At 48.7% G+C, this 25,631-nt stretch overlaps 1 protein-coding gene across 3 annotated transcripts in view; it reads right to left on the bottom strand.

Annotated features, from left to right (window-relative positions):
* Positions 1-25,631, bottom strand: part of OXTR (oxytocin receptor) — a 75,948-nt gene that overhangs the window by 7,929 nt on the left and 42,388 nt on the right. The window contains exon 3 of one of the 3 annotated variants that reach the window (XM_067043087.1): positions 667-837. The gene's annotated coding sequence lies outside the window, so the exon portion shown is untranslated. Of the gene's footprint in view, positions 1-495; positions 838-25,631 lie in introns of those variants that run through there. The other 2 variants (XM_059077748.2, XM_067043088.1) reach the window with 2 other exon arrangements.

Genomic DNA, 25,631 nt, shown 5'->3' with positions numbered 1-25,631 from the left:
AGCACCAGACATGGGGAAACACCAGAGTCCATTGGGGAATCATCCCCCAGCAGAACCTGAGACGTACCCACTGACTGTGATAGGCCTGCCCTTGGTCTCACTCTGCCTTCCTGAAAGCAAACAGCCGCACTGAGTATTCATTAGAGCCCTGACCTGGTCCCTCCTAGGGATCCCTTCCAGTGGATGCCAGGACTCGCAGCGATATTACCAAGAGAAACTTCGAAAGAGTTGGTGGGTAATAAGGAACCTTACTGGTTCCCCCAAACCCATGGGACCCTCAGGCCTGCATGGGGGTGGGGAAGGGAGGCAGGATCAAGGAGAAGCAAGAGAGCAGGCTGGGTCCAGCCCTGCCTCTTACCAGCTGGTGCCTATGCAAGTCCCAGAATTCCCTTCTGGGCCTCATCTTTCCCATCTGTAAGAGGGGTACAATAATAGGAACTAGTTCACAGGGTGGTTAGAAGGATGAAACGACTTCATTCCTGTGAAGTACTTAGGCCGGCACATAGTAAGTAGTATATGTCTCAGCAAAACAGAAAGAAGGAGAGAAGCCCGGAAAAGCAGAAGGTGGAGAAGGCTGGGCACAGGGGCCAGGCCGCCTGGCTCTGCTCTGGAACAGGAAGCAGAATCACAGCTGTGATGTGAAAGGCAAAGAACGTGATGACCCACCGACCCTCTGCCCCAGGCTCCGGCCGGCACTCAGGTGGATGTAATTTCCAACATCACTGAGTCTGGTCTCCATCCGCATCTTCATTCACAGACGGGACGTGATGTGACAACATCCACGTGACTGAGGCTGGATGGCTCCAGGCCCCATGGCTTGGGACAGATTATTACCCACTAGAAAACAGAAATGAACAAATCGTGTTGGAATCTTCAGACACAAATAAGTACTGTGCTATGATTCCTATTCCCACTTAGAAATTGACTTGCTCTCTTCAGCGGCCAAGCTATGGACCAAATCATGGGAAGATCATAATGGCATGAAGGAAAACAGCCGCTACCACGAACACAGTGCGCTAATGAACACGCCAGGCCCTGAGCCGGGGCTTTTCAGTGCATCTCCTAGGTGACATTTACCAACGACCCCAGCGACAGCCATGATCATCATTACCCTCATTTGACAGATCAGAAAGCTGAAGCTCACGGAGGTGAAATAACTTGAACTCAGGTTCTAAGCTCAGGTGTAAACCCAGGCCTCCCAACAGGGCCGCACTGTTACACTGCTACACGGAGCCATGGGAAGCACCGCTCCACGAACTTTTTTTTTTTTTTAACATCTTTATTTGAGTATAACTGTTTTACAATAGTGTGTTAGTTTCTCCTTTACAACAAATTAAATCAGTTATACCTATACGTATGTTCCCATATCCCTTCCCTCTTGCGTCACCCTCCCTCTCACCCTCCCTATCCCACCCCTCTAGGTGGTCACAAAGCACAGAGCTGATCTCCCTGTGCTATGCGGCAGCTTCCTAATCTAATTTACATTTGGTAGTGTGTATATGTCCCTGCCACTCTCTCACTTCGTCACAGCCCACCCTTCCCCCTCCCCATATCCTCAAGTCCATGCGCTAGTAGGTCTGTGTTTTATTCCCGTCCTACCACTAATCTCTTCCTGACTTTTTTTTTTTCTTAGATTCCGTATATATGTGTCAGCGTTCGGTATTTGTTTTTCTCCTTCTGACTTACTTCACTCTGTATGACAGACTCCGGGTCCATCCACCTCATGACAAATAACTCGTACAGAGGAGCTGCGGTCTGCACAATAGCAATGCCACGTGCCGTGTCGGAGAAAGTGCCTGCAACCAAAACTCAAAACTCTGCGTCCAAACTTCTGTCCCCCTGCTCCCATTCTTTGCTCTCTGATAGCTGCATCGGTAATTTATGAGAAACAAACACAAAACAACATAAAATGCAGAGAACATTACGAAGGTGGAGACCGAGCAGGAAAGCCACAGCAGTGTGGCCGCAAGGGCCATTTCCAATTCAGCCAAGTCCAAGAATTCCGCGGTCATTAGAGCAGTGATGGCCACCAGGGGGCGCTATGAACCTGAACTGATTAGAGCCTCAATCCAAAGTCACGGGCATGCCCTCGGCTAACAAGGGTTTCCCAAGGAGTACCGCTGGAGATAACACGACGTAACCGTAAAAAGGCACACAGATGAACTCGTAAAAATTTTTAATAATTATGCATCTTCTAAGAACATTTCGTTTTCTTCTAAATGCACTTGGCAAAGGAGGGATTTGCTTTCTGCCTGCGTATCCATGTTTTCCTTGATTAGAAAGTGAGGGATCCTTTGGCTCTTTAACTTCCAAAAAATAGCTTCTAAAGGAAGGAAGTGAAGAATCAGATTACTTCATAAGCTCTTCTGGCCCTGCTGATCAGGGTGTCCTGCTGCAGCTTCTTGGTAGGTCATGGAGCCCCTTGGCTGCTGCGACCCCAGAAAGCACTCACAGGTCTGCGTTTCTATAAGGTGAGAGAGGTGGAGAGCCCATGTGGGTTGTTTTGCAGCTCCTGAAAAATGAAACTAGGCAGAGGGGCATGAGGGATGTTACATCTTCTAAGAGCCTCACATTTTTCTCGGCAATTATGGGTCACGGAATGCTTGTCCAGTGAAAGCAGGCCACCATGTTGCACAATTCCAGGGGCACGATTTCCATCACGGTCTTCATGAACTAAGGGTCCCCCTTCCCCTGCAGTTGTGGATAGCACAGCCATACTTGGGGGCCCTGATTATAAGTATTCATTCATCCAACCACTCATTCATTAAACAATATTGCTGAGCAACTACTTTTTGCCAGATGCTATGGTCAGCCCTGCTTTTAAAACAACATAGAGCCAAAAGTGCCGAGTGCCAGAGGCAGGAGCATGGGGAAGGGGGGAAACAGTTTCGAATGGGGTTAATGCATCCCATTTTGAGAAACCAAGCATTCCCATTTCATGGATGAGGAAACTGAGATCTTCAGAAGCGATTTGCACACTAAGGATGACACACCTAGAAAACAGCAGAGCCGGACTATAGCCCATTTGTCCCAGCTCCTCCTCAGCTGTGGCTTCCACCCCAGTTTGCCCCCCGGTTGGCCACTGACTCTCACAATGTCTCTAACCTGCAGGAAGCAGCCAAGGTCAACGGTCCCATTTCACAGAAGAGCAAATTAAGTCATCCAGAAGACAACCTAGACAGGTTATCAAGATCCACATCCATCCAACTCTGAAACATTTCTCAAGAAAGACACCTCCACCACTCCTCTCCCCACTCCTTCTCCATCGGATTTTCTGCTCCACGTTCAACTGCGGGAATTCTTCTGTGTCAACGCTCTGGACCATTTATCGTCAAAAAGGTGAGACGCTGACTGCAAGCACTTCAGTTTGGGTGCATTTCAGTTGCCACAACAGGAAGAGGAAAAAAAGAAGAAGAAAGAAAGAAAGATGAACAAGGAAAAGGCATTGGAGGGGAGGGAAGATGATGAAGATGAAGGAAAGGGGGTGAAGGAGGGGAGAAGAAAGGAGAAGCAAGGGAGGGGGAGGAAGCGGGAGGGAGGGTGTCCTGCTAACAAGGACCACGGCCGTCTATCAATTTCCCATCCTAAGGATCCAGAACAGCCAGAGACGCTGTGTCCCTCAGCACTGTCTGCTCAAACAGGAGCGTTTGCACTCTGCAGTTTCCATCCTTCAAGCCTCGGCCTGAAATTGAAGTTCAATGAGACTTTCACAACGTTCCCCAGTTAAGGGAAAAGCCACTCTGACTGAGAGACAAATCTTAGCTATGAAAACAAAAAAAGAATCTTACTATCAAAGCATGTCAGAGTAAGGCAAGATCACAGAGATCCCTAGGGGAGCCCTCTCAGCTTCCAATCCATATTCCCATTCCATTAAACAACCCCCCAAAAACAAACCAAAAAACACCTGGTTCCTTAAATGGCACTTCAAATCTCTAAACAGATTAAATATCATTACTAAAAACAAAACAAGGCTATGGCAATTTTAGATCAAAACTATTTTTCCCTGCAAGGGAAATAGAATCTTTATTTTATTCACATGCTATCAGTCTGCTTGCCTGCTCCCGCTTTTCTCTCTTGGATCAAAAGTGGCAACTAGGGCTTCCCTGGTGGCGCAGTGGTTGAGAGTCCACCTGCCGATGCAGGGGACACGGGTTCGTGCCCCGGTCCGGGAAGGTCCCACATGCCGCGGAGCGGCTGGGCCCGTGAGCCATGGCCGCTGAGCCTGCGCGTCCGGAGCCTGTGCTCCACAACGGAGAGGCCACAACAATGAGGCCCGCGTACCGCAAAAACAAAAACACACAAAAAAAAAACAACAAAAAAAGTGGCAACTAAAACTTCACCAAGATCCTTTTCAATATCCAGGCTGTTGCATGCCATTTTTTATGTTGACACAAATGGGAAACAACATACACCAATTGCTGACTTGTTTCCAGAAAATGAGAGAGAAAATTTCCCCCACCCCACAAAATCTTTAAAGTTAATTTGATGTATGTTGTCTTGGCCAGTAAGTCAAGCCTGAGTTCCAATAACACCTCTGGGAGACCTGGCAAAGACCGAATGCTGTTGAGAATGGGGCTCCTTATAGAGTTTTGAATGTGCTCTTCAGCCACGGTATCAGATAAAAAGTGTACAGTTGGCCCTTCATACCTGCAAAACAACCAATGATCAAAAAAATTTTACTTCCAAAAAGTTCCAAAAAGCAAAACTTGAATATGTCATACACTGGCAACTAAATTGTAGCATTTAAGTTGTATTCGGTATTATAACTAATCTAGAGATGATTTTAAAGATGATTTATGGGAGGATGTGCATAGGTTATATGCAAATACTATGCCATTTTATATAAGGGACTTGAGCATCGGTAGATTTGAGTATCGCCCAGGGATCCTGGAACAAATGCCTTGTATGTATTGAGGGACAACTGTATAAACTGAATTCACCCTGCAGACACATTCAACGAAATGTTTTCTTTTTCCTTAAAAGCAAGAATGTCACCAAATCTAAACACTAAGAAGAAAATTTTACCACCAATATAATATACCTGCAGACAAATTTTGGCTATAATTTCTAGACATATGAAATACTAAGAAATGAGGTGGATGTTTACTTCTTAAAGTTTCACAGATCAAAGTATTCAGAGCTTCAAGTATGCCAAGTATCTTAGGTGGGGCTCCCAAGAAGCAGACCCTTGGTGAGGAGACAGGGCCAAGGGGTTTATTAAGGAGAAGCTGTAATGGGGTGAGGAAATCAGGACAGGAAAAGGGGCTATTCAAGCAGGACCTGACCTTGGCCTCGTCCCTTAGGGACCTCTAGAAGCTATTGCACTTCAGAATTTGCCCCCCCCCCCGCCACCTCCCACAATGAGAGAGCTGGACTTTTATACCCAGCCCTGCAGTCACCCAGCCACTATGGCCACCCCAGGGGCTATAAATCCCTAGGAGGCACTTCTGCTCTGTGCCTGCGGGCAGAGGGCCCCAGCAGCCCGAGGGTGGTTCTGGAGGAAAACAGCAGGTGTGAGCGAAAGAAGGAAGCATGCAGAAGCTGTGAACACGTGAATGTTGCGAACCCCTAAAAGAGACCCGGGGCCCCAGGCGAAGCACTGAGAGTGTCTGCTCTACCAAGCTATGTGGCAAGTGAACACTTTGAGAAGTTTGAAGACGTTTCCCTGGGTATTCCAAAAACAGAGCGACTGTGACCATTAATTCCAACCAGGTTAATTTCCCTTTGGCAGTAAACGAACCTCAGTGTTCTGGGATCAGAGCTCAAATCTCCACCCAAAAAGGTAAGTGATGACCTGTTGTCCTAACACGTTCTCCTTTACCAACTGGCTACCTGGACGCCCTCACAGAGTTTTCCACTCCCATGCTTGGCTGTGTTTAGACATCCTAAACTACGACTCTTCCCTTGGATTTTTGTCCCAAATGCTGATCTTGAACCTAGCATTGCTGAAAGAGCATCAGGAGGCGCCCAATTGTTTTTCTTTTTTTTTTTTTAGCTAAGCTCATTACCTCAAAGAATTCTGACAATGCTTCAGAGAGATCATCAATTTCAGGGGTTGTCTCCAGGGCTAAGGACCACAGAACTGCATGTGTAAGCAAGCAACGAGCACAGTTTCCCTTTATTGGTGATGAATTAACCTGAAATTTGATTTTCTCAGCAAAGTTCTCTTTTCAGCCTTTGACGGTAAAATCAGACACAACAATACTCTGGAATTTATTCATAATTTTCTCTCCAAATGTAGTTTTGGCAACACTCATGATTCATGGTTTTCATGATTCTCTTCGACAACATTAAGTTCTTATCATTCTCTGTTTAGATTTAAAAAAAAAAACCTATTTCAGATGTTCATAAGCTAGGTAGATTCCTGATTCTATATTCTAGTACAATGCAGCCTCATACGCTGAAGAGAATTGTGCCGTATAAAAAAAAGAAAGAAAAACAATCCTCCACCCGTTAAAGGTTTTTCTGGGTAACTCAAATAAAGCTGAGATGTCTCATGGCTGGTCTCTGCATGTTCTCCCATTCGAATGAAACAGCAGTTCAACCTAACAGAAAGCAGTTGAAAAGCAATTTTAATTATTTGTACTTTGTTGTAGTGTTTAAATTATAAAAATAATACATCACGTCAAGAGGACATAAGCGCCAACCTGAAAGAGCTCCCACTAGCCAAAGCTGGAACCATTGGAGCAATAAAAGAAGTAATATTTTATTATAACCCAATTAATTAATTAATTAAAAATGTCCACGAGGCCTAACTCATTAAAAAAAGACTGAATAAATAAATAAAGGGGAGAAGAGTTATGACTCCTCCTTACAGAAGAATTCCAATTAACAGATGGAGAAGGAACGAGGGAAACAGAACACCACCATCAGAGCACTGCAGCTGTAAGGGCTGCAAGGTACACCAGTGAACACTAAGATTAGAGGGTGAAAGCTGAAGAAGGAACAGGATATTTGATAACCTCAAAGAATTCCCCCCCCCAACTATTTATTGTTTATTAAGGGAGACATAGCTACTTTGCAGTGGAGGAGTGACGGACACCACGTAACAAGGAGAACTTCAGCAGGAATCAACACACCCGTATCACATACCCCCACACCAGGCGCTGAGAAAGGCAGGTCAGCAATGTGGCATTCTCCCCCCAGATCCATCACCGCCATCTGTCTGATCACGAGAAAACAGCAAACCCAAAGTGAGGGATGTTCTACAAAATACCTGACACTTCAACACTGTTACGGTCATAAAAGACCAGTAAAGACTGAGGAACGGTCACCCCCTGGAGACCAAGGAGAGGTGAGGGGCAGATGTAGTGTGGAATCCTGGGCGGGGTCCTGGGTCCGAACAAGGACGTCGGTGGGAAAACGGGGGCAATCGGAGTCACGTCTGTATTCTCCTCAGTAGCCTTGCACTAGCAGTCTTAGTTTTCATAAATGTGCCATGTTAACGCGGGGGGAGGCTCAGTGGTGGGTGTATGAGAACTCTTTGCAACTCTCCCGTAAGTCTACGATTCTTTCACCATTAAAAAATTTAAAAAGAAGAAAAAAGTAGAACACGGTATTGTAACAAGTCGAACCAAGTAAGAGGTAGAAAGAAGAACTTCGCCCTCCCCTCCCCACCTAGCCCGCCCCTTGAAGTAACCAGTTTGCTATTAACTTTATGGTTATTTTTGCTCATAAAAATATATACATACACACACACGCATATATATATAATGTATATCCATATATACATTTATTGAGGTTTTTCCCTTTGCTTTTTTTTTTTTTTTTGCGGTACGCGGGCCTCTCACCGCCGTGGCCTCTCCCGTTGCGGAGCACAGGCTCCGGACGCGCAGGCTCAGCGGCCATGGCTCACAGGCCCAGCCGCTTCCCCTTTGCTTTTTATTTGATTGTTTTAAAAAGTGGGTTGCTGGGGAATTCCCGGGAGGTGCAGTGTTTAGAACCTGGCGCTTTCACTGCCAGAGACCTGGGGTTCAATCCCTGGTCAGGGAAGTATGATCCTGCAAGCACAGTGCAGATAAAAAAAAAAGGGGGGGGGGCGTGTTATGACAAGGTTAATACTTACTGATTTAACCTTTACAGAAATCTCTTTAAAAAGCTCCAAAGGGACTTTCTGTTGTAGGATGTCCATCAAAGCACGAGGGAACCCCTCTTCACTCTGATTTCTTTCGGGAGCTCTTACAGTCCCTGTTCAAAAACCTTCCCTCGGGCTTCCCTGCTGGCGCAGCGATTCAGAGTCCGTCTGCCGATGCAGGGGACGCGGGTTCGTGCCCCGGTCCGGGAAGATCCCACGTGCCGCGGAGCGGCTGGGCCCGTGAGCCGTGGCCGCTGAGCCTGCGCGTCCGGAGCCTGTGCTCCGCAAAGGGAGAGGCCACAGCGGTGAGAGGCCCGCGTAAGCAAAAAAAAAAAAAAACTTCCCTCTATCTCTCCACCGTATGCTCACCTCCAACCTTCTAACCTGCGGTGACTTCCTTCCCTGTTTACTCATCTCACCACCATCGCCCCCTCCCCATCTCAATAAACCACTTAATTTAGGCCAGTCTTCCATGGCTATTCCCCTCTCTTCCCAAAGGAGCCAATTCCTGGCTCCTGCAAATGCCCCAGGCCACTGAGTGGCATGAGCTCCATCACCAGAGTCCAAAGCAAGCAGCAAAGGATCCTTCGAGGCGGCGGGGAAGCTGTGACTTTATCAGTAGATTGGTCCTGCCACACTGTATTAGACTCAAACGTTTTTCAAGTCAAGAGGGCTCCATGGTGACATTGCTCAGTATTCTTAGACATAATCCAACCCGAAGAAATTATATCCCATTCTTTGCGATCAGCATGGATCTGGACTTGATACAAGCCTTAGAAATTTAGGGGAAAGGGGCATTTGCTGCCGTCGTCCGCAGGCAGCACCCCCAAGAGAAGAAGGGAGGGAGGTAACAACGAGGAGAGGGCTGGTTGCACTTTGGGGGTGAAGAGTGGTGTCGGCGATGACCTGTGGGGGGCACAGCGGTCCCAGGAATCCAGCTATCCTTGGGACCAATTCCTGTCATTCTCCCTGTACACAGAGAGCCGCAGCCTGCGTGCCCCCGTCCCGCTGTTTAATGGAACCTAAAGGCAGATCCGTGCGCCCTTATTCTGCTTTCTTTTGAGGCGGAAGTAGGGGGGATTCTAACTCCTGAGAGGATGTCATCAAAATAATTGTTTTTGATACTCTATTGTAGCAACCACACACACACACACACACAATTAACTTTATTTGGCACCAATCAGTCCCGGCCCTGAATCTCAGTCTTCCCACTTATGTGCTGAGCCTATTGTCCTCATATGTAAAAAGGTGGATAATAATATTATCCACCTAACATGGCTGCTGTGAGGGTTAAAGAGCTAATGTAGGTAAAGTACCTACACTAGAGCGTGGCATTTAAAAAAACCTCCATCTTAAATGATAAATTACACAAACGATTTACTGAAATTAAATGGATAGATAGACAGAAATAGGTAGATGTATATGCATGTATTGGGCATTTAGAGATATTCTGGTGATCTGACAAGGTCCTATATGTGAAAGGGCGTACCCACCCAGGTCTGCTAGAAAAAGAAGCAGGTACTACTGCACCGCAAAGCTTCCACAGGTGCTAAGCAGCGGCTGTAGAAAGTGGCGGGTGGCGCTGGGCTTTTCTCAGGGGACACCTGGAGCAATTCTCCAAAGACAGAATATGCACTGGATGTCACTTCCCATTTCCAAACCACCCCAGTGAGAGGAATGAGCTTCTTTTCTTTAAGAAACTGAGACAGGAAAAAAACACAAATTTTGAACAAATATTAGGGGAAATTACATATTTTGAAAAAGTAATCTATTGCACTCATACTTATCCATTCAATCTCCTTGAATTAGCAGGAACAGGCGAACTTAAATACCTCCTACCAATGGTGAAACCCAGCCCAGGACTAAAAGGGAATTGCTGTGTATGGAGTTCTGCCTTCCACCTGCTACTTGGATTATCTGAATTAATCCTCACAAGGACACTTTGAAGTAAGGACTATGATTATCCCCCTTTCTTAATGAGAAATGAGGCTCAGTAAGGTACAATGCATAGAAATCGCCCAACAGAGAGCGTTAGCACATAGTTAATAGATATAATGACGACTAGTTACCAAGGTGTCACCGCTAGTTTGTGGCGCATCCAAGCTACGTCGAACACACACGTTTGACGCCTCAGGCCACGTGCTTCCCAAGACTTCGCAGAGTTTACCAGACCCCCTCTTTCCCTTTCCCCTACATTCATGTGACCAGTCTTTGCTGAGCATTTACTGCATCGCATCCCCTACACGCCTGATTATTTGCAGGGCCTTCTCAATTTGACACCTCCTTTGAGTCTCAATCTTGGAAGGTTAGCAGAGCAGAAACTGCTCTCCTCATTATACATGTGAGGAAACTGAAGCTTGGGAAAGTTCTGGGAGGTGCCCAGAATTCTTAGGTACTCACGTGCGCCCCCACACGCATCCCAACCCCCTGCACCGAGGGTCAGTGATTTTTTTCCTTTAATTTTAGAAACACTATGCATTGATTTACAAAATTGGAAAATCACCAAAGCTCTGATAAAGAAAAGTTAAATTTCCAATAAACGTGCTCCTCAGAGAGAGCAGGTGTTGGCGTTTTGGTGACTTCAGAAGTGGCAGGTTGGTGGATCAAAGGCCAAAAGCCAAAGAACCGGCATTTTCACTTGGCCAAAACAGTATTTTAAAAAGCATAAATTGGGCTTCCCTGGTGGCGCAGTGGTTGAGAGTCCGCCTGCCGATGCAGGAGACACGGGTTCGTGCCCTGGTCCGGGAAGATCCCACATGCCGCGGAGCAACTAAGCCCGTGAGCCATGGCCGCTGGGCCTGCGCGTCCGGAGCCTGTGCCCCGCAACGGGAGAGGCCACAGCAGTGAGAGGCCCGCATACCGCAAAAAAAAAAATAAATAAATAAAAATAAAAATAAAAATAAAATAAAATAAAATAAAAAATAAAAAGCGTAAATTAGTTGCTAACATTGAAAAGTTAAAGGATTTCACATAAATACCACGATTTCCAGCTTCTTTTAAACAGTCTGAAGAGCTAGCAATCGTCGGCTAGAAGCCTCTTTTCCAGAGGACACGTTCTACACAATGCGCCTCAGTCCCCACCACTCCCTATTGTCTTACACCTGCTCTGAGCCACTAGTTTCGGGGTTTTTTTTGGCTGCGCCACACGGCATGCATGATCTTAGTTCCCCAACCAGGGATCAAACCCATGGCCCCTGCAGTGGAAGCGTGGAGTCTTAACCACTGGACCACCAGGGAAGTCCCAAGCCACTAGTTTCTATTAACCACAGGCTCCTGTAGTCATCAAAGTTATAATTACTGAGCACGCCTTTCCTTTCCTTCATCTATGCAAATAATATTTTACATTCGAGATCACCCTATATTAACGATTTTTCACTTGCTTTTTCAGTTGATCATCAGCAGTTTCCCACATCATTAGAAATTCTCTAAATATTACCATGTTGTACAGTTTTCCATTATAAATATATGTGTCCCTTAATTTATGTCTGACTTTTTGCCCTTATAAATGTGATGATTTTTCAGAAGATACAAATTTGGATTTATTTTTAAATGTGTGTGAGCATTGGATGATTGGACTCTCTCCCGTTCCAAGTCTCCAATTCTGGGTTTTATCATTTTGGTCCCCTTTCAATGCCATCCACGAACTATGACCTTGGAGACAGTGGTTACTGCTTCTGAATAACCCACCACCAAGTGTCAGGACTCAGTTCATGGCCTGAAGAGGTTCTCCATGGAGTGAAGGTATTTACTTGCCGGTGGATGTGAAAGGGGGACTCACCCGGGCCCAGGGCTGCAGGGAAGGCAGGGAGCCAGCGTGGGCCTCCAGAGCCACCCAGTCCCCGCGCACCAGGCCGCCAGGAACACGGGCAGCCCTGCAAGGGCCCGTCTCATCTGCCGTTCCTTCCCGCCCTTGGAGCCACACTTTTATACTTACCCCCTATGGTGAAGTGTCACTTAATCTGGGAATTTCACCTTTCAGAACATGATTCAGAATATAGACAAGAGCCAAAAGGGCCTTGGCAAAGTCAAAGCCGTTGCCATCACCGAGCACGTGCACCAAAGCCGCACTCACCGCCATGACTCATACTCGAGACAGAATTTTAACAAGGTTAGTTATCTGACAGTCCAGATCCAGAGGATTAGAAACAGTGACTTCAGAGGGGACAGAAACTAGAGGCAGCCCACAGTAACAAGAAGTAGCAGTTGAAAGTGAGGAAAGAAATGGAAAAGCTATTAAAAGCAGCCAAAAGCTTCAAACACCACAGCAATCTGGGGCCCAGGGATATTAGAAGCATCATCTGGAGGGAGACAGGGCAGAAAGGAATGTGGAAAGGGGTGAGGGCCACCGGCAAGGACAATGCAGAGCACAAGTTCACTTAGCACGAGTCTGAGCAGGATATCACTGCCCACCGCCTGAGGAGACACCATCAGCAGGACAGACAGAAGACCAGAGGCGGACCCCTAGGTCCCCAACCACTGGCTATAGCACCCTGACCCTCTCCCCACACTCAGGGTCCTGTGGGAGGTGCAAATGGCCTGGGGCAGCCCGAGAGGGAGGAGCATGTGGAAGAGAGAGATGACACCCCAACCAGATGACCCTGTGGTCTGGGGGTCAGAACTTCTGCAGAGTCTGAACGTGTGTCGGCCACGCTGAGCTAGCCACAAACCCTGGCTCTTCCCCCAGACATGGGCTTCACCTACAGCCTGATTTGGAGGAATTTCTTAACCCTCTAAACCCCCATTCAGCTGTCAAGTGAACATTTTCGTCCCTGTCCTACCTGCCTCGTGGGCAACCTCAACGGTTGAATTTGTTAAGATGTGAGAGAGCGTTAGAAGCTGTTACCGCCGTGTGTCCACCGCACAACAGCGGGGAAAGGACTGGAACCTGCTGGCTCCAGAAAGCGAGATCACGTTCCACATGGCACTTAGTCACCCAGCCAGCCTGTGGATTAGCCGGAAAGTTAGCACAGTGACAAACGGATGTGAGAGAAGCTTTGTTCTAGAACAGACCAAAAGGAAAACTACAAAATACGCACTAGCCATTTCCTCGATCAAATAGGAAGCCTGGAGTTATCATTTTTGCCAGGTACTTTCATGATAAAATATATTACTTTTGCACTCACGCATCTCTTCTGAGAGTTGTAATCTTTATCAGCGTTGCAATGTGATTTTAACTTAGTTTATGTTCAACCCAGCGGACCCCAGTGGAGTTACTTTTGCTTTAACGCTAACGAGGGCGCTGCCCGTGAATACTATCCCCTCTGTTACGACGGGTCAACTGAGGACTGCATGTGAAAACTGAGGTCCAAAAAGGTGAAGGGACTTGCCCACCAGGTGACTGAGTGACAAAGATGAGATTCAGACCCAAACTCTCTACTTCAAAGACTTTGTAAGCATGATGGAGGCCAGGGGCCTGAAAACTTGGACAGTTTAACTGACACTGGCCGGCTAAAGGGAGGTGAAAATTGTACCTTCTTATTGAAGACCTAACTTCATTTGGGAAAATACCCCGATGAGACATTTGGCGACAAGAGGAGTCACATGAGGCCACGAGGGTAGAAGAAACGGAGAACCAAGCACCATTCCTTGGAATTACCCGTGAACGTGCAGACAAGGAGGAAGGGGAGAGAGAAACGGAGATGAGATGGCTGAAAGCGGGGCTCTAGAAATGTAGGACACGCTCTGTACAGTGCTGCAGGGGGCCGCCCAGGGGCCCGCACAGAGACGCCCACCACCCGCTTCAAAGTCAGGATACAGGAATCCGCGCCCTCCCCTCTCCTCACTCCTTCCACATCTTCACAGGGGAAAGCCTACCACGTTCCCAAACTGCCACGCGCGCGTGGGATTTTGGCCGGGAGAGAAATTTAACAAGTTTTACTTCCAGGCCCATGAAGCGCAAAATAGAGAAAGCAGGATGACCTATACATTAAAGTAGGAGCTCAGAACTGAAAGTCACCATTAGAACGACTCCCTCCTGGGAACTCACTGAGACTGAGGAGTGTAGGCCTCCACAGAGAATGATGGAGGCGGGGCTCCAAGTGAACATCACCTCCACGACAAGGGACGGCGTCCCCACCTGACATCGGGGCACAAGGCACTCTACAAAGAATGTGCTCGTCAACTCGCTGGATGATTTCAACATGCCCTAGAGGAAGCAAACACGTAAACCATCAAGCGAAACGGTCTCCCTAAGCATGGCGAGCCCACACCAGCCTCACCAGTCAGCATGACTCCTTTTCAATTCAATCAACGACTAGACTGTCTATGTGCTCTGTGAATCGCCCTGAAAACACTGATGTAAAAGTCATTATGCAAAATGTAAGGCAGAGCCGACCTTCAGCCAGTTTGCACTACGCTCCCGTTCAGATTGCTTTTCTTAACCTCTCTGAGGCCGAGTCACCTCCACTGTAAACTGGGCATCCGACACAGAAAGCAGCTTCCGAGGGTGACTGTGTGACTCCAGTGGGATAGTGCAGGGGACATCCCTTCAGCCGGAACAGCTGATGACCTGGCTATCATCCACACTCTTGAGATGAGGGGCAGGGACCAGAGAAGGCGTCAGCGGCCCACTGAGGACACACAGCTAGGAAACACGGGTAGGAGTCGCAGCCAGGCTCCAGGCTCCACGTGCAGCGCTCCTTCCGCTGCAGCACAAACTCAAAGAAGGAAGGAGACGCCCAGATGCTCTGGCACCCGCGGAAGAAGAAACTGACGAATTGCCAAGAGGCCCAAGTCAGACAGCGATCATTCTGAAAGCTACCCGCTAGGGGGTGTCGTTTGCCTGACTCCCCACGTTCCTTGACCAAACAGATAATGGTGAGTAGACAGAGCCGGCCTTGCCTGGGGCCCTGGGAACCGGGAAGGACGCCTTGGGGAGGCGTGGAAGTGTCCCAACAGGTGGTGAAGGGGATCGGGTCCCCAGGGACATTTCTTTCTCGCAGTGACCGATGGCGGCAGAGAAGCTCACTGTCAGCTTGAGGGTGTGCTTGCTTGGCTCCTCTTCAGCTAAAGAGTTAGAAGAGCTGAGAGGCAAAGGGGAAAACAGGGCAAGGGAGAGCAGGTGGCACAGGTGGCACCAGAAACCCATCCCTGCCTAGACTGAACCTTAACCAATTCATTTCACTGTAAATGAAACGTGCAGTATTCCAAGCCTCTGGCAACACCATGAGTTTACCAAGCATCCTAAGTTAGAGGTACACAGAGGTACGTGATGATAGGTCGACCTGGGGGGTAAATGTGAACCATCAATAAACAGACCTATCAGGGAGTTCGTATCTACATAAACAGCTGACACAAATCATCAAACTGTGAAGGTGAATGTGAAAAAGGCATGAGGAGGAAACTTCCCAAGGAAAGAACAGAAATAATAAAATACCATAGAAAAAGTTGTTTGGTAACTGCATCACCAGTTACCAAAGAAAGGTGAGTACAGACTATGAAGTGTCACATGACGTCTAGTAAATTAGCAAAACTAAAGAATAACAGTAATGCCCAATGATAGCAAGGTTGCAGGAAAACTGGTAAGTTCCAATATTGCTAGTGGCAGAGTATTTTGGAAAGTAATCTGGAAACATATCTTGAGGCAGAAAATTATTGACACCTTGTGACCGAACGATCACACTCCATGGGGTTTTTGCTAAAAGAATCCGAAAGTGCAAGGTCTAAAGATGCTCCTACAACAACGAAAAGTTGAAAAACAATCTAAACGTCCACAGTATGGAGACAGTACAACAAATAATAATGTGTTCACCTAATGGAATATTTTGGAGCCATTGAAGATGATAATTGTGAGGACTGTGTAACAACTTAGAAAATACTTTTAATATACCTAGTGTGCAAAAAGAAAAATATACAGCTGACCCTTAAACAACATGGTTTGAACGGTGTGGGTCCACTTTTACACAGATTTTTTTCAATAGCAAATATGATCCGAGGTTGGTTGAATTCTATGCAGAGGAACTGCATACACTGAGGGTCAACTATAAATTATACTCAGATTTTCAACTATGCAGAGGGTTGGCTCCCCTGACCCCCGTGTTATTCAAGGGTCAACTGTATAGAGGTAGGGTTACAATTACGGAAAATTTCTATTTCTAGGGATAGAAAAATAAAATAAGTTCAGAGTAATGAAAAGCGCTGTTAACTCAGTAGGGTCGTGGGCAGTGGCTGATTTTCAGCGTCAGTTTCCTCATCTAGGAATTTCAGCAGCCTCTCTCCGCCTTCCCCTCCCCCCACCCCCTCCCCCGGATAAGGGAGGGAGGCCTCTGGCCAGCACCCCCCGCTCACAGCGCACGTGCTTCTGTCTTCAAGCCCAGTTTCCCAACAGGTCCTGCATCCCTCTCCACATACTGTTCTGGTCAATAAGGGACTCAGGCTTTCAGCACCTAGAGGTCTGTTCAGAAGAAAGAGAAACCACCAGAGCCCCCAGCAGGGAGGAAGCCTGGAAATCACGAGGTGACCCACACTCCCTGAGTGAGTTTCCAGTTTGTAAAGCAGCTCTGAGGTTTTGATCTCCCCGGAGACGCACAAGAATCCCCTGGGAGGAGGTACAATCGGAGGATATCGTTTGAGTTAGAAACTGAGGCTCAGGGAGGTGAACCACCCTTTCCAGGGTTTCACAGCTTGTCAGTAGCACAGATGGCAGAACCCAGGCCTGATGACTCCAGAGCCCACGTTCTGTTGGCTAAATAGGGAGGTTACTGGCAGAAGCTCAGCTGCCCTTGAAACCTGCATAACAAGAAGAAATTGTGATTCACCAGAAACCTCCCAAGGGAAAGAACACTGGTTGTCCAGAGGTTCCTGAACTTGAGCTTGTGTCAGGATCACGTGGAGGGCATCTAAATACGGATCCCTGGGCCCACCCTGGTCCGGGGTGAAGCCCAAGCATTCGGGCGTCTGACAAGCTTCCAAGGGGCGCTCGTGCTGCTGGTCCGCAGAGCACACTTAGAGAACCACGGGTCTGGAAGTCTTGAAAAGGGCTTGAGATTAGAGGTGTACTTGGGGCAGCAGGGGAGACACGGTCTCCATAAAAACCAAGGAGAAAGATGCATCCTCTGCTCCCACGAGGGAAGCGAAATGAGAAAAGAAGACGGGAGGGAGGCTGCGGGTCTGAGACGTAACCCCGCTTGCAACTCCACCACCAACTTCCATTAAAGCCACCGGAACCACGGGTGCTCTGTGTTAGTGGTTTAGTGGGTTGTAGGGTATGGAAATTAAGGGGGTGAGTGACTGAGAGTCGTGCGGGAATAGGGGTGAGACACACAACCAAAGACGGTCAGATGGACAGGCTGGCTGTCTGGATTCCAGCCACCTGGAAATTAGGGGAAGGGCTCTCAACAACCGAGGCTGTGGTATCAGGGGACAGAGCTCCTGCTGACATATAAATCTGATGGACTCACGATGGGGCTGGCCTATTGTGGCCTCTTTCATGCGCCAGCATGAGATTCCTGTCATGCATTTATTTATTTATTTATTTATTTATTTATTTTATTTTATTTTTATTTTTTGTGGTACGCGGGCCTCTCACTGCTGCGGCCTCTCCCGGTGCGGAGCACAGGCTCTGGACGCGCAGGCTCAGCGGCCATGGCTCACGGGCCCAGCCGCTCCAGGGCATGTGGGATCTTCCCGGACCGGGGCACGAACCCATGTCCCCTGCATCGGCAGGCGGAGTCTCAACCACTGCGCCACCAGGGAAGCCCCTGTCGTGCATTTATGAATGTGATATGAATGCAACGGTCTCATTCAGGGGCTGCACCCCTCCAAGGTGGGGGAGGGGCCCGGGCACAGGGACGTGAGGACGCAGAAACCGGGCGATCATCCTGAATCACCCAAGATCCTACCACCAGAGGTAATGCCTTCAGGGAAGGCCCTGGCATCTTCCAGAATGCTCTGTTAAAATGTCCTTGGAGAGGTGACTCGCCGGTTAGCTCAACAAATATTTACAGAGTTTCAGGCAGATGCCGGGCGATATGAAACCTTTAGACAGTCACGAGCTAATGCTTTAGTGGGCATTACGTGGCAACCAGCCCGTCTCTTTTTCAGGCAAAACGGTCAGCAGACTGGGGCGGGAGGGGGGGCGGTGAGGAGCAACCTGGTGACTTGGGATTTAGATTCCAGGTGTCAGCAGGCTGACGCTGTTTTTGTGATCGGGGCACCTGTCAGAGCAGCCAGCGTGCTCCAGAGCGGTCCATGGGCTCTGGACCCAGGCCAAGTGTCAAGCCAGAGGATGGAGGAGTGTGTCAGTGGTGTGAATACGGTGGGGCTGGCGGAGGTCAGGCAGCCGGAGGCACGGGGAAGATGGGGATTCAGGTGGCCCAGTGCTCCTGACCCCACTCTGATGAGAAGATGCAAATTTATGGTTACCAAAGGGGAAACGGTGGGTGAGAGACAAACTGGGAGTCTGGGATTAACATATACACACTACTATATTTAAAACAGAAAACCAACCAGGACCTACTGTACAGCACAGGGAACTCCACTCAGCACTCTGATAACCTGTATGGGAAAAGAATCTGAAAACGAATGGATACGTGTATATGCATGACTGAATCACTCTGCTCTACACCTGAAACGAACACATCGTTAATCAACTATACGCCAATATAAAGTAAAAATTAAAAAAAAAAAAAGAAAACGCTCACTCTGACAAGCGCTCCAGAGAAGTGCGTGTAGGATGAGCTCCAAGGGGGTGGTGGCGGACTGGGGTGGGTTCTTCTGGAAACCCACCCAAGACATCCCAGAGGCCTCCGCCGTGAAGGAGAGCGTGTTTGCAGTCAGTTTGAGAGTAGTCCTGTATGTCTCACTGTGCTTGAAAGTATTCAAAAGCCCACCTATAACCCCGGGGGAAGAGCTCTAGGCTTGGAGTCACGAGCCCCAAGTTAGAATCTAGGCTCTGCCACCTATGGGCTGTGAAAACTCAGCTAAGTCATTTCCCCTTTTGAGCCTCATTTTCCTCACTCATGAGAGAAGCGCTAACACCTACATCCTAGCCTCTGAGAGGTCACGGAGAACAGTGGTTAGAGGCTGTGACTCTAGAGTCCGGCTGCTGGGATTCAAACACTAGCTCTGACACATACAAGCTGTGTGACTTCTGGCAGGTTACCTAACCTCTCTGTGCCCCCATTGCCTCCTCTGTAAAACGAGTCTAATTATCATTTCTAATAAGATTCCTTGTAAGAATTAAACAAGATAATATGTGTAAGGCACCTAGAACAGCTTCTGGCGTTTACTGAGGGTTACGTAAGTGTTTGTTTCAAAAGTGGTCAAACAGGATATTTAATTGTCAAACCCATCACCTTGCCACTACCTATGGAAGGGAAGGGTGGCGATTTTTGAAGGGAATTTGCTGCAGGTGCAGGTACCACGGGATCCTTTCCAAGCCAGATGGGAGGAGCCTGGGAGAACCATTTGGGTATGCTCAGGAAGGCTAGCAGGATGAGCACAGGCAACCCCTCCCTCCCTGGCTGACCTCTGCTGAGCTGCAGAATCTCAAAGGCCACCCTGAGCATTAATGGAGTTCTTCGTGGCACCTGAGGGGAGGTCCCAGGACTTTGAGGGGTATGCAAGGACAGGCCTGGTGCTGGCCCCTCAGAGAAGCCTAAGGTGTCAGCTGGCAGAAACAGCCTGCAGTAGCAAAGCAAGAACAGCCTGCATGCATGGTGGGCCCAGTGCTCTGGACTGAGTGGTGTCCCCCACCCCCAAATTCATATGTTGAAATCCTAAGCCCCAATGTGACTATTTCAAGTAAGGATGCAATAAAGTTTAAATGAGGTCATAAGGGTGGGGCCCCGCTCTAAGAGGACCAGTGTCCTTTTAAGAGGAGACACCAGAGAGCTCACTCTCTCACTTCTCCGTGTAAGGACACAGGAAGAAGGCGGCTGTCTGCAAGCCAGGAAGAGAGCCCTCACCTGAAACCAAAACAGCCAGCACCTTGATCTTGGACTTCCAGTCTCCATAACTATGAGAAATAAATGTCTGTTGTTAAACCACCCAGTCTATGGCATTGTGTTACGGCAGCCCAAGCGAAGGCACCCAGGATGCCTGCATGTCCCCAGGTACCTAGGGGACTCTGGAGGGCTGCCTCCAAAGTGCAAAGTGCACACCCCCAGGGGTGTGCACCAGGGCAGGACCAAAGACCAGGCAAGGAGTGCAGCTGGTGAGGCCAGGGCAGAGGCCCCTACCAAGCATTCTGCAGAGAAAGCGTAGGTTAGGGATCTGCCATGTGTCCGCCCAGAGGGACAGCTATATACAGCACTAGATGGGGCATGGGCATCACCTGGGCGCTTCCTCAGGGAAAGGAGCCACTAACATCTCCCAGGTGTCTCTGACATTGCCTGGTATCGCTGGATGCCAGCCCACCTACCTCCATCCCCAAATTTCTGGGACTCACCTGAGGAAATCTGACCTATGTCCCAAAAAATGCTACCATCAACCAACACCCGGGCTCTGCAGGGCTGGTTGTTTAAAGTTTAACTCCAGACACCCACTGGCCACTGCTGCTGCTCTATCCCACGTCTCTCCCCGGCCCCAGGCTCAGCCAGCAGAGTCTCCCTCCCCAGGGTTTGATACACACACAGCTCAGACACAGTGTGCAGCCTCCCGTGCTGCTGTCCATGTTGGTGTCAGCTCCACCCCCCAGGACCTCTCCCCAGCACCTCCCCTCCTGGCTGCAGCCCCAAGGCAACCCCCATGACCTCCCCACCCACAAGAGGGACTGACTCATTAAGGTGAAGGTCTAGAAGGAGCTCACACAATCAGACCCAGGATCTCCCATCTCACGCTCCAAGCCAGGACCCTCCAACCCACTTGCAGAAATCGTCCTAGAATCCATGTGTAGCATCTCTGCAGAGGCGGATCCCCACTCTCCACCAAAAGCCCATCTTCAGTTGCAAACCATAGCTTATCCTATTCTCTTTCGAAGCACCCTGTAACTAGAGGGAAAGCTTTGACATCACGGAGCTCAGATCAGCACCACCACTCAGCAGCTGTGTGGCCTCAGGCTCATTACTGCACCTCTCTGAACCTCAGTAGCTCCCACCTTCTGAGTTATGATGGAGATCCAATGAGAACTAACAAATGTCACCCCTCCCTCCATTTGGAAAAGCGTTACTACTATTGATTAGCAGTAACAATAACTAATAGATCAAGCTCTCTCCACGTACCAGGCACTACAGTGCTTTTCCATGCCTTAATTCATATGTTCACTCGCTTAATCCTAGGAGTTAGAAAACACAATTACCCCATGTTACAGAGGAGCCAACTGAGACATGGTGAGATTAAGTAACTTGCCTGAAGTCACTCTGGGTATGTAGCAGAGCCAGGATGAACCTGAATGTATACAGCCCAATTTATATCTCCTCTTCTCAAAAACACACATCTCAAGATTTTCTGTGTTTAATATTAAATGTCAATTCAAAACTCCTCGTAATCTAGCTGAAAGCTGCTCGGATTTCTTGACTCAGCTGTGACATGAGTCATTCTGTGCGCATGACAATAGCCACTCCTAACAGCCTCCAGAACTATGTAAAGCCTTGATTGGCTGTCAGCTGCTTCCCTCCTGGTGGAGCAGACATTCAACTTGACTGGAGCTGGACCCTCATTCACAACCCTCCCCTTCTGTCCGTGGGAAGCCAGCCCAGAGATGCCAGGGTCCTAGACCTGTGTAGCTCACATGAACACTTGGGTGCTTCCATGCCTTCTCTGGGGGCGCCTCTCTCCTGGGACCTCCACGTGTTCACCAACCCGGAAGCTCTCCCAGCTCCCACTCTTTGGGGTTTTATGGAGGCTTCATTACAGGGCATGACTAATCATCACTGGCCACTGACGACGGCTCATTGTCTGGCTCCCTCCCCTCCAGGGAGGTCGGGCTGTGGGATTATGCCAAGAAGGCGGACAAAGACCACATAGGTATTTGTCATTAGAAGTCACAGCATCACACTGTGCTGTGTGCCCCTTTCCCACACCCCAGCCACCGCCTTCATCCCTGACTTCGTTGGCTCCAGGGAACCAACCAAATGAACCACCCTCTGCCTGGTCCGCTAAATGGGATAACATTGAGGTCTGTCGAAAGGATGTCCCATTTTCCCAAATAAGACTAGCTCTGCCCTCGCTACGGTACAGAAACTGTGGATGGAAATATGCACGTTGCCTAAAAGTTCTCCTTACAAGCCCATGCTGGCGCCATAGCACATGAAAATGAAATACCCTCACGTGATTGAGCGAAACAAAGCCCCTGTCTACCTGAACACAGTAAGGCCAGGCTCCAACCACAAAAGTTCTATTCCAGTAAGAATGTATTTTATTTACCTGGCAGAAGTGCCAAGTCCATCAGATAAATGCAATCTAGTGAATCCGTCTCCTCGGCTGCCTCCAGTTTAATAATGATCCTATTAAATGTCCCAAAATGTTTTTTCCGGGGGTGACCAAGGACATTTTTTTTTAACACTCCATTAAACTTCTGACAGTCATTTCCCACACAGCCTACTATCTTTGTCTCCTTTGAGCCAGTCAAGGTTAAATTTTAAGCCAGAGTTTACCAAGCTCATAGTGGATGGGACATTTTATTTCACGTTGGATCCTCAGCAACTAACCCTGCGCTTCTAATGCTGACACCGGCCACTTGCTCCGTAACTCCTGAAGGCTGTCTTCCTAATTTCCAATCTGTCAAGATCCTTTCTCATTGTAAATATACATTGTGTCAGTCTTCTGTCTGAGTTTTGAAAAAGTTTATACTGTTTCCCATAAAAGACCAGCCACAGCTAAGCAATTTCTCAAGAATACTGGCCTTTCGTCCCCAGGCAGCTGCCCTTCTTATCTGCAGGAGCCGTTTTAGCCCACATTGTTTTATTTTATTTATTTATTTATTTATTTTGGTGGCACACGGGCCTCTCACTGCTGTGGCCTCTCCCTTTGCGGAGCACAGGCTCCGGACGCGCAGGCTCAGCGGCCATGGCTCACGGGCCCAGCCGCTCCGCGGCACGTGGGATCTTCCCGGACCGGGGCACGAACCCGTGTCCCCTGCATCGGCAGGCGGATTCTCAACCACTGCACCACCAGGGAAGCCCAGCCCACATCATTTTAATACTGAACTCGGCCACTTCCTCCAAAGCCCACGAAACAGGCACGTTGGGACATGTGAAGCTTTATGAAGACAGTGAGGGGTCACAGGAGAAATCGCACAGCCGACAGCACTCACCCCCAAATCCCCACCACAGACCCCTTCTCTCCCCCCGTCTCTCTTCCTGGCCCCAGTCACCAGGGGGCCCCATGGCCATGTCCTCTCCCTCCCCACTGCCAGACTGCTGGTTCTGAAACTGGGAACCACTGACCCCAGTGTTCATAGCAGCACTATTTACAACAGCCAAGGTATGGAAGCCACCTAAGTGTCCATCATCAGATGAATGCATGAAGAAGATGTGATAGATACATACACACACACACACACACACACACACACACACACACACACACATACATACAATGGAATAGTACTCGGCCATAAAAAAAGAACAAAATTTTGCCATTTGCAGCAACATGGATAGACTTGGAGGGCATTATGCCAAGTGAAATGAGTCAGACAGAGGAAGACAAATGCTGTATGATATCACTTGTTTGTGGAACCTAAAAAATACAACAAACTAGTGAATATAACAAAAAAGAAGCAGACTCACAGATACAGAGAACAAACTAGTGGTTACAAGTGGGGAGGGGGGAGGGGCAATATGGAGTGGGGGACTGAGAGGTACAAACTACTGTGTATAAGAGAGGCTGGAGGGGCTTCCCTGGTGGCGCAGTGGTTGAGGGTCCGCCTGCCGATGCAGGGGACGCGGGTTCGTGCCCCGGTCCGGGAGGATCCCACATGCTGCGGAGCGGCTGGGCCCGTGAGCCGTGGCCGCTGGGCCTGCGCGTCCGGAGCCTGTGCTCCGCAACGGGAGAGGCCACAACAGTGAGAGGCCCGCCTAGCGCACAAAAAAATAAATAAATAAATAAAGAGGCTGGAGAATGTATTGTACATGGGGAACAGAGCCAATATTTTGTAATAACTGTAAATGGAAAGTAACCTTTAAAATTGTATAAAAATGTAAAATAAAAAAATAAAAATAAAGATTAAACGTATGTTAAAAAATAAAATAAAACTGGGAATCACTGAGAGAAGAGCTCTAAAAAATGACTGATGCCAGGTTCTAACCTAGAGATACTGACGTAACTGGTCTGGGTGTGATCCGGGCGTTGATTCTTCACGGCCCAGGAGGACTATAGCCCCAGACCGCATCCACTCAGACCCCCCTCACTTAGACTCAGCCATTCAGCTCCGTCGTCCAGCTGGGACCCCCGCCTCCTCTGTGAGGCAGTGGGGCCCGTGAGCTCCAGTTTGCACAGTCCCCACCAGCCCCTCTCAGACCCCACACTGAAGCCGAGCTTCCCTTGGGTAATCATTAACATCTGCCCCATTCTGTTTCCCTACAGCTAAAAAAGAAAAGGGTGTGGTTTCTTGTCCCCAGGTCTTATCAAAAGAGAGATAACCACCAAAGCCCTGGTTTCTTCCACCTGGCCTGCTTTGCTCACCTCTCTTGAGGGCATTTAAGTCTGTGACCCTGGGGTTGTCCTCATTTCATCCTATTATTACCATGCCTATGTTCTAGGGGAGAACACTGAGGCTCAAAGTCATACAACTGGTAGATCCTCTCAGGTCAACTTGACTCAGGAGCCCAAGATCTTAAGATCTACAGGCTTCCGCCATCTCTGCGTGAGCTGTCTTCGTACACCACCCTACTCTATCCCCAGAGAGCTCTGGCTGTTGGCAAGTCCCTCCTTATGTGGAGTCCCAAATCTGCTTTTCATCTGCAAATATTAACATGCACATAAAAAGAGAGGGACGGCAGGAGAGTCCCATCTAAAAAAGAGGCAGGGAAGCAGAGTCGGGGAGCTACAGGCATTTTGGCTAACTGGTAGTTTCTGCTCAGCTTGGGGCCAGCTGAGCCTCTGCTGTCTGGAAAGACTGCCCCGGGCTGGGGGGCCCAGAATGCCCACAGAGCCAGACGCTGAGGGCTCAAAAGGAATCTAGGTGCTCATACGCCAACGGACAAGAAGCAAAGCGTCCCAGGAGACCAGAAGTGTGGGGTCGGAGGGGGGCACTGGGTGGAGGCGGCACAGAGCCGGGGCGAGAGCCTGGCAGACAGGCTCTGATTTGGAGCCGAGGTTGAAGGGATGTGGGGGCTCAAAATCAAAGAACACGTGGGGCTTCTAGAAGCTAGAAAAGGCAAAAAAAAAAGGACATTCTCCCCTAGGGCCTCCAAAAGGGACATTGGACAGCTGACCCCTTGATTTTAGGACTTCTGACCCCCAGAACTGTAAGAGAGAAATTTCTGTGTTACTTTAAAATAAGCTGTGGTCATTTGTTACAGCAGCAAAAAGAAACTAATACAGTTAAAGGTTCGGGTCCTTCTACCCCACTAGTTGCCTAGGGCTGCCGTAGCAAAGGACCACACGCGACAGAAGTTTATTGTCTCACAGTTCTGGAGGCTACAAGTCTGAGATCAACGTGCCTGCAAGGGCACAC

This window comes from Kogia breviceps, chromosome 10 (genome assembly GCF_026419965.1).
Source record: "Kogia breviceps isolate mKogBre1 chromosome 10, mKogBre1 haplotype 1, whole genome shotgun sequence".
Lineage (NCBI taxonomy): Eukaryota > Metazoa > Chordata > Mammalia > Artiodactyla > Physeteridae > Kogia > Kogia breviceps.
The sequence above is the reverse complement of the archived record's forward strand: the minus strand, read 5'-3'. Positions and strand labels throughout refer to the sequence as shown.